Source organism: Crinia signifera, chromosome 7, assembly GCF_055691185.1.
Source record: "Crinia signifera chromosome 7, ASM5569118v1, whole genome shotgun sequence".
Taxonomy (NCBI): domain Eukaryota; kingdom Metazoa; phylum Chordata; class Amphibia; order Anura; family Myobatrachidae; genus Crinia; species Crinia signifera.
In genome coordinates this window covers 144,500,141-144,512,274 of record NC_139223.1, presented here as the reverse complement: position 1 = coordinate 144,512,274, position 12,134 = coordinate 144,500,141, and the positions used below count along the sequence as shown (strand labels likewise).

The 12,134-nt window shown below is 40.4% G+C and overlaps 1 protein-coding gene across 3 annotated transcripts in view; it reads left to right on the top strand.

The window, feature by feature from the left end:
- Window positions 1-12,134, top strand: part of B3GALT1 (beta-1,3-galactosyltransferase 1) — a 315,300-nt gene that overhangs the window by 216,609 nt on the left and 86,557 nt on the right. For all 3 annotated transcript variants that reach the window (XM_083153903.1, XM_083153901.1, XM_083153902.1), the window contains one exon: window positions 200-290. The gene's annotated coding sequence lies outside the window, so the exon portion shown is untranslated. The remainder of the gene's footprint in view (window positions 1-199; window positions 291-12,134) is intronic.

Below are 12,134 nucleotides of genomic sequence, written 5' to 3'. Positions count from 1 at the left end.
TACAATATAAAAAGAAAAATATAAACAAATTTTTATAAGAAATAACAGTAAAATAAATTTGAAAAAAAAAAGTAAATGTGTTAGAAATTTGGTGTTAATTGACTCCTGAGAAAACATTTTTTTAAAAATTGTATTTTGGGTGTCTACTAATTATTTTACTTTTGTACTTCAATAACTTTTTATATTTATATTTCGACAGAATCTGGACCTCTGAGAGCAGCCTAATCTTCTACATGCCCAAATCTTTATGTGTCTACTCTGATGATGTCAAAGAAGATAATGAATATACAGTAAGTAAAATATTTATCCTCTTATATACTCATCAGGGTAGATTTGCATCAGCTTCTACGTGATAGCAATTCTCTGTACTTTTGACCCCAAAATAATATTAAATACATTTTACTATTATTGCTGTTTTTTATATCCAGGGCAAATGCACAGAAAATTGGAGGCTTGCAAAAACCAATGTTACCTCTGGTAATTAGTAAATGTAATATGCCTTTTAAAAATGGAAATCCGTAGTATTAGTAACACAATTTATTGTCATCATCAATGCAATAGATATGTGTGGCACCAATGCTCGTAGGGGGTGGGGGGGTAAGAGGTACTTTAGTCCCACATTCACTATTATTTATTTATTAACAGTTTCTTATATAGCGCACACATATTCCGCAGTGCTTTACAGAGAATAGTTGAACATTCACTTCAGTCCCTGCTCCAGTGGAGCTATATTCCCTACCACATGTACACGCACACACACACAGACTTTCTAGGGTTAATTTTTTGGTAGCCAATTAGCCTACCAGTATATTTTTGGATTGTGGGAGGAAACCGGAGTACCTGGAGGAAACCCACGCAAGCACGGGGAGAATATACAAACTCCTCACAGTTAGGGCCATGGTGGGAATCGAACCCATGACCTCAGCGCTGTGAGGCAGTAATGTTAACCATTACACCGTCCGTGATGCCCAATGTGGACAGATGTAGCATAACCCTAGCACCATGTGCTATAATAGTAACAATGCTCGGTCACAGGATTTTAATGAGCAAGGGTGTATCTTAGCATTAAAGAACTTCTCACTACACTGATATTATTAGAAATAATATGACAAACGGACTAGGTGGTGATGCAAGCGACCATGAAGTTTTTAAAAATTCTATGGAACTTTGGCAAAGAGACAATACATGGGGTAAATGGTCCCTACTTTAGAAAAAAACTATTAAAAAAGTGGACATGTTGAGACAATTGCCACTCAAGGTGATTCACAGTTATGCGAACATGTGATCCTTGCACCCAAGAACAATTTCACTCTATTAACAAATAACAATACAAAAACTCTGGGTTATGTTACAATAATAGATTCATTAGCTGCTGTCAAATAAGGGTGTACTCAGCCCTTCTAGCCAAAGCCATAATAAATAATATATACTAAAGATACCCAAACACGGTCCGTTCGTCGGATCTGTTCGGTACTTAATTAGTACACATCGTATCGCATCGCATGCCTTGTGCATGCATTGTGCATGCAATGCGATGAGATACAATGTAAAGCTAGTACAAAAAGTATGTGCAGCACAGCAGTAGCGCACGCAGGGGGGGTTTCCGAGTACCCAGAAACCCCCCCCCCAGGAGTCTAAGGGACCTAGGCTGAAAGCTGAGGGTCCCCTCTTTCCATGAGTACAAGAATTTTTAAAATCGGACCTTGGGAACCGGAGATATCTGACTTCAAAGAAGTGGTCCCCATCCAAGCCTTTTAATTGCTATTCCCAGTCAGATATTTCAGGTTCTGTCTGAATTAGAGTTTATCTGAGGGTATATTACAAAAGCTGGGACTCTCCCCCTTTGATGGACACTAGAAGCTTGTCTCTTCTTCCCAGAACCAGAGATATCAGCCTTCCAGCAGCTGGTTACTGCTCCAGCTCCATACACCTGGTATATAGTTTTATATACTCGTTGGCAGATTGCTCTGCCTCCTGAAGTCTGATCCCCTAGTTCCCAATACCATTTGGTAGGTGGGATACTCTAGTTTTTAATTACATTAAAATCTAAGAAATCTATTTACGGGAACTGGAGATATCTGCAGTCAAGCAAGCGGTCCTCCCACCAGAAAATTATGATTAATAAGCCCACTCCACTATACACCTCTCCTCTGCATATTAAACATCCTCTACCACCCCGGAAGTTATGTATCGGGGCCCCTTTATTCAGCCCAATGCCCCCTTCTCCCACCCATTAGTGAAAATTACTGATCCAGGCCCTACATGCTGAGTGGTTGATATAATACCCCCTACCACCCACGGGACATCAAAGCATATAATGGGTCATCTAAGTGTCCATCTCCGTGCTTTGCTCCGCCCCTCTGGAAACCCCCTTCTGAAAATCCTGCGTTTGCCCCTGGCAGCACATACTTTTTGTACCGTACGATGAGATGCGCGGAAGCGTGCATCTTATAGTACAGGACAGACGGACCGGGAACAGACCGTCTATGGGCACCTTAAGAGAAGGTGATGTTGAATATGTGGTATTTAATTATCCAAGTAAAAATTTTAAAAACAATAAAGTACATAAACCAATAATATTATAACACTGTCTGGTATTAATACACGTAAAAAAAATTTGACATGAAAAATCGTTAAAATAGTAGTATCAATGAAAATACAGATGTATCTACAACTACTGTATGTATCCTCCATGCACTACAAGATGCATGATACATAACCAGTGAGCTCTGACTGACTCAGATAGCACAGAATAGCACTGTGTGTGACTTGTTCCATTAAAATGTGTATTATTCACAAAACTGTGTAAGTAGGACAAAGGAGCATCTTCTCCTGATTAAAACAATGGGCAGTATTCAATGACTAAATTCGGCTTGTGCAGTGAATCCTGTTTAGGATTCGCTGCACTGTTGCCGTGTTCCGGAGGGCTGGAGCCTTTGCTGTCAGCCCTCCCTGTCCCAGTATTCAATGCCGCAGGGGCTTTCTGTCACTGATGGCGAATCTTAACCCCTGCCTGCCCCAGAATGTATTTGGGGGGGGGGAGAGGGCTCCCCAGTACCCAGGCAGCACAAGCTCCCCCCCCCCCGGGAGAGCCAGCAGGGGACCAGGTAGGGAGCCACTAGCACTGCTCCCGATCGTGCATATGTAATGATCGGGAGCAGTGAATATATGAATATGTAATGAGCGGCTCCCGGCCCCCTGCTGGCTGTTATGTGTAAAATATATATATATATATATATATATATATATATATATTTTTTTTTATTAAATATGTGCAAGCACATGAATAAAAATAATAACCCTATCCCACTCCCATCGCATAAGCCTCTCCAAAAATAGCATGCCCCTTCAGATAATAAAATATAAAATTCCTGATTTTTTTACACCAATTTAAAAAAAAAAAAAAACCTTTATTTTAAAAGTTCACATTCCAGTTCACCATGAAAAGATGGTGATTGCTACACAGTGACACACGGCAAAAATCACTTAGAAAGCAATTCGCCATCTTCTCATTAAATACACTCACGGCGAATCACATTGAAAAACCCATTAAAAAACCACAGCGAATTGCGGAGACTATCAGACGGCGAATTGTCCCTCATTTACTGTTCGAGACGGTGAAAAGTGCACGTTGAATAGGGTGCTTCACTTTCTGACACAAAAAATCACCTTCCAAAGCGAAAATAGCACAAATTCACCATGAAACATGGCGAATTGGCCTCATTAATTACTGCCCAATGTGTGTCATGTCTATATTCTGTGTGTGACTGCTTCTTTATCTGCAAAGGAAATGGAATGTTAGCATTTGTATGCAGATACAGCTGCGGTCACTCACACTCAATCCAGTGTGCTGCAAATAATTTTAATCAGCAGAAGCAGCATGTGTGTATTTGCTCTGTTTTGCGAATAAGACACATTTTAATGGAAAAAGGTACAGGAAAGATGCTTTTGGCATGGCCAGCTTTTTGGAGCCTGTTCTTGAATCAGTACAAGCAGAGATCTTTATATGTGCACTCAAAGCATTACAGTCAAAACAACAATTCTTGTATCTAGGAAGGCTCTGCAGTAACATTGCAAACTGCAATAAAATATATGCTACATGCAGGTGAAGCTGCGAGTAGAAACTAGTATGCATAGAAACTCTTATAAGAAACACGAGCGAGACATGACTTTAAGTGTAATCACTTCATTGTGAGAAAATCTGTGTATTATGGGGGAAAATGCACCACTTACTGTAAAGTACTATGGATATTAGGATTCAGTCCATATTTCTGTAACTCTATAGCCTTTAGAAAAGCACTTGCTCTACTGCCTTTTGCTTTTATGTGATGAAAGAACTGCTTGAGGATTTATGATGTCCATCCAATTTACAGTAGGAAGCGCATTATCCCATACAGAAACAGCTTAAAGTGATTACAGTATGTGAAATGCTGAATAAGAGGCGATAGGAAGATCCATATTCTTACAAATAACGAGTTTGATGCACAAAATGATAGATAGTCAATTAATTGATCCATCAAAGGGGAAGATAATGGAGGGGTTAATCTAAACAACAAACAATTGTCCCCAGCACACTGCAATAGAAGAACAGGAGAGACTTACGTTATAATAGGAAATGCAGGGATCTCAGTTGGAAAAGTATTTATCTTTAATATCTCTTTGTCAAAATGTATATTAATAGATAGGGAGCAGGCTTTCACAGATTATATGCAAGACTATTTTATGAAGAAAAAAATGGTATTGAAGCATTGGGGTTGGTAATTGTTCCAGTCTGAGAACACATTACAACTGTGACCAGCCTAGCCCATCGGTATTACTATTTACAGTATAAGGAACATAAATTACAATGAACAACAATCTGCAAATCCTTAGCAGCTCTTTAACATACTGTACTGCATAGAAGGTCATGATTATACACCCCATCAGTCACAGTCATTTTCTATAGGCTCTGGGATTTGCACATAAATCACGGCTATCTAGTGTGGTTCTACTGCAATGCAACATACAGTAGCCGGGGGCACATTTATATATAACATTGTCCTAGCCATTGGGTGGTAATATACTCTGAATTAGTAATAGTGCTCCCAACATTCTTACGTCAGTCTTGACATCCTCCACACACACACACACACATACACACACACATACACACACACACACATACATACATACATACATACATTAATTTCAAATCAATGACTGGTAATGACCAAATAGAAGGAATAAAATCTAATTATGATGATTTATACTGCCCTCTTAACAGTATTGCCCTAGGCATGTAACTGTAACTCCTGAGATAAAAATAAATTTAAGACTACTGTATGAAGATGGTGAGGAGCGGCCTGTTGCTGGTTTTTCGTGATCGGCGGGGAGTTGTTTTAGAAGGCTGGGTAAGATCTGTATGCTATGAAATTGGTTACAGACATGTGGAAGGTAATATCAATAGATTAGAGGTAACCTGATTTACAGTTATTAGTAGACTGGGGGGTGGGGGCGATTCTCTAACACAGAAATGCATTTCTGTATGCTCTGTCCCCCCTCCACAGTGTCACTGCTGCGGAGGGAATCACCAGCAAGAGCTGGCGATTCCCTGCAGAAGCCTATGGGCTTCTTACCGCAGCGCTGTGTGAGGGATCCGTCACGGATCCCTCCCAGCATGCCCTGCTGCCGGCGCCGTGCTCTGCACATGCGCAGATGGACTCCCGGGTCACAGACCTGGAAGTCCAGCATCGGCGTCGCATCGCAAGGGACAGCTCTTATCCCATGTGTGTTATTTATAACACATGGAAACCACTGTTCATACATGTATAAGGGACCCATTCGCCTTGAAATTTAGTTTCGTCTAAAAAAGTTGGTGGAAGACAAATATATCTGTGAATACAGCGGTGATAAATAACAGTAGTGAGAGACAGGGCTGCCGCTAGTAATGTTGGGGCCTGGGACTGACCTTCAGCCCGGACCCCAAGCGGCACCCCCCCCCCCTTGCGCATGCCGGCGGCACCCCCCTCATGCACGCCGGCACCCAGCCAATAACTATTACTTACCTGTGGTGGCGCAGCATCGCAGCATCTTCTCCTTCCAGGCATCGGGACTCAGACGGAGCACTCACTGCACAGTGCAGCCTGCAGAGCGCTGAGTCCCTCTGTATCCTAGGCTCGGCGCTCTGCAGGCTGCACTGTGTATTGTGCATGCCTGTCCGCCGGTGCTGGGTGGCATTGTGCGGGGGGGGGGGCGTGCCACTGTGGGCAGCTGCCCGGGCCCCTCCATAGGCCGGGGCCCAGGACAGCTGTACATCTTTCAAAGGTTCCAGAAATGAAGCAACATTTCTAACTTTTGGCCCGTAGGTGGCAATAATCTACTCTAACTTTGTGAGTAATATTGAAGGTTACATTGGCAAGACAGACCGTTTCACAGGTCCAAATCAATATCTGATATAAATATGCAGAGAAATAAGATTGTGTTCATATAACTAGTTTTTATAGCAATACATGTAGTAGAACTGATTCTGGGATATTATTCTTCAGAAATCTATTTGTCGTCACATTAACACCTGCTGCAGTCCTTCCTGATAGAGCTTATTACTGGCAACAACAGAATTCTACATTTGAGAAATTACCTGGTTCCTCTGCTTGGCGGATAGTAACAAGGAATATTGATACATATTAAACCAATTTGCTTATTAAATGGTTTCTTAGAACCTCATCACACAGCATTATGCAGCGTAATTTATATAAACGAGTAGAATCTCTCTTGAGAAGCTCTTTGTTACTTTTGTATCTCCATTGCTAACCTTGTACTTAGGTGTTATAATGGACCTGTTTATTGTCCAATATGCATGCCCATATTAGCTCAGCTGTTTTGCATAACAGTTGCATATTGTTCTTAACGTCTTTCTCGGGAACGGCAGCACGCATTAAACTCCTGCACTTTGCCAGTTGTTCTGATGCAAATGAGAACATGCCCCAAGATGAAGCTGACATTTACCAAATGCATCAAACTGCATTTAAATGAAATGTCTTCCCAAACTAAGAAGATAAATGGGTCCTGTCTTTTTTAATACCATCTTGGAAATAAGCTATATGTTATTGCCAGATACTGATGACTTCTAATGTAAAAACATAGACATTAGTCATGTGCCCTCTATTTTCACTCTTCTCTCGCAGAATGATTACAATCTTAAAGGAAATAGGAAATGACAAAAAGTACAGTACCTGCTTTATGTGTTAATTATGAGTGCAAAAATACTGTGTAAAAAACAGATATGTGGTTACCAGATACAGACTGATGTAAATACTGTATGCGTACAAATGTCCTGGCAGCATATAGGCCCTTATACTGGTTCACTCGCAAAGGTAAATTCCTTCTCAAATGGACAAAACCATGTACACTGCAGGTGGGACAGATGTAACATGTGCAGAGAGAATGAGATTTGGGTGGGGTTTTACTTCAAGGTGAGATGTATTTTGCAGTGTAAAAGTAAAGCAGACAGTATTTTCCGTGCACAGAAACAAAATAACTCACCCAAATCTAATTATCTCTGCACAAGCTACATCTGCCCCCCTGGACATGGTTTTGTCCATTTGAGAAGGAATTTGCCTTAGCGAGTGAACCAGAATAAGGGCCATAATGTACACAGAGAGAACAGGCGCCATTGAAGGTCATGCCAAGGAAGCTAACGTGTCATGCAAATAAAATCTGAAGTATTTGTCTTAAGACAAATATTGCTATTGACACTAATATAACACGCTTTATGGTTTAATGTGCCAATAAATCCACCAGGATGACTGCAAATGAGGTCACCTTGCCGTGGTAGGTGGTTCCAGATTTTTGGCCAAAAATTTGTGCTCTATTTCACCCCATTGTAGAGGTTATAATTATTGTTCTTTGTGCTTAGATTGTGCTTCTGCATTTTAGTGTGGTACTACAAGTTTCAGCAAGGTAGCACATGTTTAAAATAATTGTGTGCAATTTCCCACTCCCCATTTACAATCTCTTATATATATATAGCTACATCTGTCAATCATGTGTGTGTCTAACGCTGGGCGGAGTTACGGCACCTGCTCAAATTTCTCTAGAGTGGAGTTTCATTTAAGACGTTCGATTTGTCAAAATTGGCCATAGTTTTCACAATAATTGACCGGCCACCAAAATGACAAATGCTATTTAGGCTCTCTGTACCAGACTATGTCCCACCCTTCTCCCCAAAGAAGTGGTGGGACTAATGGTGACACGATCATCTAAATCAGTGGTTCCCAACCTGGGGTACTAGTACCCCTGGGGTACTCTGCAGACCAGTTGGGGGTACTTGAAAATAATATTGGTAATGGCGGAAGATGAAAAAGTATTTTGATGGCAGAAGAAGAAGACCCATTGCTATGGAGAAGAACCATGTTGTGTCACTTATGGCTCTGTCTTCAGCGTCATCAGTGTCTCATTGTACTTTTGCCTGACCAGCAATCCAATGGGAGCTACCCATGCTGCCCTCAAACATCAGCGATCATCTGCCCTGCACTGACACGGGTGGAAGAAGCAGGCGCATCAATCCTACAGGTGTAAGTGGGAACCCTGGAGACAATACACAACCAGCAGCCAGACACGGAAGGGCACGATTCCTGTCCGCTACTCCTTAATATAAGGACATGCATAAGGATACGCATACTGCTCACTTCCACTCCACTCATAAGTACTGTGTATATTATAAATTGAGCAGAGGGGGTGCTCATCAATGAAAAGCCTAATCAAGGGGTACGGGAGAGAAAAAAGGTTGGGAACCACTGATCTAAATTAATATATAATTTATACCAGATGGTACTGTACTTGGTTCCAAAAACCTTGCCTCAAATCTCCCTTCATAAAGTTACATGCCCTGAGATCAGGGAATCTCTTGGAGTATATATTGCGTGCTCAGGGTCAACCTTCTTGGTTGACTTGGTTTGGACTCCCAGTATTGGGGTCTCATAATCCCTCCTCTAAATGTGTTTTCCATGTTCTCCATATTGCTGTATGCTCCTTTGCCACAATTGGAAGCTGTCTTCTCCCCAGTCATGCATTTGGTTAAAACTAATATTTGGTTTAGTGCAAGCACAGAAAATATTACCTATTCCCATATTAAGGTAGACTTGTTTCATCATTCTGGGGATGAGTGTTTTTTTAATGTAATTTTTTAATGACATTTTGACGGGCTTTTAACTAGTGTATAAATGATGGTCCAGCCAATCAGCTGTTAACTGTCATGCGTTCAACTCCTGTCATATGTTTGAAAAATTACAATTGGAAGCTGATTAGCTGTAGCACCATTTATCAAATGCAATGAGTTTTATCACTTCATTCTCATTTTTGGCCAGGTGCATCAAGCATCAAAAAGTGATAAAAATGGAGAGTGATAAAAAGCCAGCCAATCAGCCCCCAACTGTCATGTTATAGGCTGGGTTTGATTGGCTGGTTGCTTATCACTCTCCATTTGATCACGTTTTGCAGCCTCATACATCTGGCTTTTATTGTTTTATTTTGCAGAATTGTTTAAACAAGGAGGGTTTTTTTTGCATTTTTCCAAATATATCATTTTATTTTCAAATGACATGTAATTTCTTTAAGGCATTATGGCAGAATACTAGAATGGATGTCTGTGCCGGAAGATAAGAGTCAGGCTTCAAGATTTTATTTAACCAGATTATTTATGCCCATCAAATCACTGCTATCATGTTCGGAATAAGATTCTAATATATCAAATGCCTTTAAGGTTATCAATTTAAAAACAGTCCTAAGTTATAACAAATGTAGCTAAATCAATATAATGTATTTTTATTGAAAACTGTACATTCTTTGATACCATCTTAAAGGAGATTACAAAAATACAGATGGAACATTTGTCGATGGTAACTATGCAGAGAGTATTACTGATGCAACACTCAATCACACCATGGAATTACTGTACAAGAAATTGGACCATCCTTATGTTGCATAAATGTAAATATAAATACAGTAGCTCTCCCACATTCCTTAGATAACAATAATACACTTTGATTCTGATGCAAAGCTTAACATTCACCCATTTTCACAGTGGGGCAGATGTATTAAGATTTGGAGAGTGATAAAGTACCATCCAATAAGCTTCTGTCATTTTTCAAACACAGCCTGTAACATGGCAGTTAGAAGCAGATTGGGTAGTGCTTTTTATCCCTCCTCTTTAACACTCTCCAAAGCTTAGTACATCTCCCCTCTCTCTTGTGTCTTTCCACACTGTACATGCCCCAATCATCAATGAGCACAAATGAGTGATACAGTATGCAATGGCAAATGCAGTTTGAACTAGGCATCTTCACTTGAGGCCAAAGAAGGGGGTTTCCATCATTTTCACTTGGGCATAATGCAGGAATGATGTGTTAATAGAGATGCTTCCTATACATACTGTGCACAAGCAAATTTACACGTGGTATAGGGCAGGTTCAAACAATAACTGATGATGATGATGACGTGTAGCAAATCATGTGAACAATAAAGTGACTGAGTGCAATAAAGTGCGCAAAAATAACTTTTAAAGCTGCAGGTGAACAATCTAGAGGTGTTATTCTAATACCACCTCGACGAATATAAGGACATATGTAAATGAAGAAGGTCACACTGCGCTAAGAAAGGTCCTCCTTATAGTCACCATACAAAAGCAGACTCCAAATTAGAGTAAATGCTGATGGATTCTTCCAGACCTAACAGGTCAAAGTCTCAATAGGAATAGTTGCTGTTAAACTCCTCCAGACATGTAAAAAAAGAAGGTACACTGATAGTGCATAACGTTTAAGCAAAACACTATTTAATGAAGATGTACACTTACAATTAGGCTGGGGGTTTAAAAGCACATAAACATGAAGCCCGGGGCAATGGCAGAAACCCGCTAGTCCAATGGAAGAACAGTCCAGATCCGGAGCTGGAGGTGCCATCCACAGGGGTGCTGAAGTAACTGTAATCCAACCGGGTAGATAGGTGAAGTGTGGCAAGACACGCCAAACTAGTTTTGGATCACAGCGGATCCTTCCTCAGTAGCGTGTCTTTGTCTTGCCACAGCAGGGTATAAATACCGTCCAGCGTTAAACTTCCTGCTCGTCTTACTTCCGTTTTCGCCGGAAGCAAGATGTCTGTGCGTTCCACGCGTCAGAACGCGTGCGTTCAACACAGATAAAGTCCGACGTTTGCGTTCCAATGGTGCAGCTTACATATGTGGGCAGATCATGTCCGTGCGTGCCACATTTACACCGGCTTGTTGGGACCATATTTAATGTGTAGAGGCATCGATATAATAAGCCTCTACATAACGGACAAATATTGAAGCCCCGCATAGGATCAAAGGTGATACAATTGAATAGAACCTCATACATCAATAATACAATAACATATACAAATATAAAAAAATATATAAAAACAAGTATAGCAGCCATATGGAGAGACGGTCATAAAAACTACATTAAGATAAAAAATGCTTTAATTCGAAATCGCCGTTCAAACCCTTGGGAACAAGGGTATTCAAACGGTGTATCCACCTCACCTCACTCTGTGCTAGGCGTTTGTCTAAATCCCTTGTACGCCATTTTGGTGAAATTAATTGGATACCCCAAAAGTTTGTGATAAAGCATTCCTTTGAGTTGTGACAGTCTTTAAAATGATTGGAAAAGGTGTGGGTCACTAAACCTTTGCGAATATTGTAAATATGTTCCGCAAGGCGAGTTTTTAATGGTCGACTAGTTCTCCCCACATAGAACAATGTACAAGAACATTCCATTAGGTAGACTACATATTTTGACTGACATGTTATAAATTCATTTATTTTAAAAGTCTTTCCATTAACTTTAAAATCAGGTATTTTTTTAATAGTTCCTTTCACTGTTTTGCACATTAGGCAATCACCGCATCTATGAAATCCTTTTGTGCGGATACTATGTCTGGGTGCCTCTTCCAGGGTACTTTTAACTAGATGGTTCCTTAGTGATGCTGATTTTCTGTAAATAAAAACAGGCTCATTTGGTACCAGGTCGCCTAGGATTGGATCTTGTTTAATTAGGTGCCAGTTGTTTTTAAAAACACGTTCAATCTTAAAATGTAAATTATTAAATTGTGATATAAAAGCCCATTTATATTTGGTATCA